The sequence below is a fragment of the Egretta garzetta genome, unplaced genomic scaffold (genome assembly GCF_000687185.1).
Source record: "Egretta garzetta isolate BGI_Z169 unplaced genomic scaffold, ASM68718v1 scaffold21, whole genome shotgun sequence".
Taxonomy (NCBI): Eukaryota; Metazoa; Chordata; class Aves; order Pelecaniformes; family Ardeidae; genus Egretta; species Egretta garzetta.
The window spans coordinates 1770489-1771772 of record NW_009258668.1 but is presented as its reverse complement, the minus strand read 5'-3'; the positions used below and the strand labels follow the sequence as shown (position 1 = coordinate 1771772).

The 1284-nt window shown below is 55.1% G+C and overlaps 1 protein-coding gene across 2 annotated transcripts in view; it reads left to right on the top strand.

The window, feature by feature from the left end:
• The window catches only part of NIN (ninein), a 67756-nt gene that overhangs the window by 10453 nt on the left and 56019 nt on the right, over positions 1–1284 (top strand). The gene's annotated exons all lie outside the window — the stretch shown is intronic.

Genomic DNA, 1284 nt, shown 5'->3' with positions numbered 1-1284 from the left:
CGTGCACCACAAGGGACTGGTGGTGCTGGGAGCACTGGGGCACTGTGGGGCCAGGGTGAGGGCTGAGCCCCTGCAGCTCCAGCTGGAGCGGGGGGGCTGAGGTCTGCCCGGTGTCACACCTGTATGTAAATCCCTAATCCTGCCTTTGGAGCATCAGGGGTGTGAAATCCCCAGAGGAGAAAACAGCTTAGCAAGGGGGGAGAGGAGAGCTCTGGGTTTCCTCCCCTGGAGCATCAGTCTTAGCTGGAGCATCCTGTGCTCAAGAGCACAGCCAGTCACCAAAATGACAACTTTCTACCTAAAATAGGCTGTAAAAACCACAGGGCCCAAGAGATGCAATCAATGGATTTTTTTTTGTTGTTTTTTTTTTTTTTTTTTTTGTTCCCACTCCTCATTTCCAAAGCTCTTAGTGCTTCGAGGGAGATGGGCGATGGCAGCTCTTGCACCCGGCATCCCTTAACGTGCTTTTCCCCCAGGTCAGTGGGTGCTCGGGAGCGAGGGGGGAGCCTTGTCGGTGCCCGGCGAGGGGTCGGGTCTGCTGCGATCCCTTCCAGCCCCTCGGAGCGGAGCTGGCATGGAGCGGGAGGCAGCCTGGGCCAGCCAGAACTAACCCAGCCCTCTGTATTTATTGGGGAATTGTATGGCTGAGAAGCTCTGGCTTGATTTAAATATAAGTAAATTGTCTAGAAAAGGCTAAATTTGGGGTTATCGCAGGGGGAATTACAAATGCAGGAGGGTGGCTGTGTGGGAACCGGAGAGCCCTCCTTGGGGACATGTTTGTCACTGGGTTTTGCATGGCAGGTAATCAAAGGGCGCGCGGTGCAGGTAGGGAGCCTGCGCCCGGCAGGCCTGGGAGGCATTTATTTTTAATGCGTTTTGACAGGTCGGTTAACGCCAAAGTCTTTGCTTCTTTTAATTTAGATCAAACTCGAGATCTGGAGAACAAGCCGCTTCGTGCTGTCGGTGTCAAACTGTCAGTGACTGTGGAAATGCTGGTGTTAGAGCCCGCCCCGGGCTTGGGAAAAATTGAGTTAAGGGCTCCAAACTGTATCATTTAAATGAGAATTTAATGGGGGGGGAAGGGAACCCCGCACAGATTTTAAGGCTGCTTGCAGCATCTGGAGAGTTTGCTCTGCAGGGCGGTGGCTGTGTGCCTTGATGCTGGGGTTTTACCCGGGGACTCGGGTGATGGGAAAGTCCCTCGTGTCTGCGAGCAGCCGGAGGGCTTGTGCCTTCCCTCTCCAAACCAGCTGCTCCCCGGCAGCCCCCCGCCACCCGGCCAGG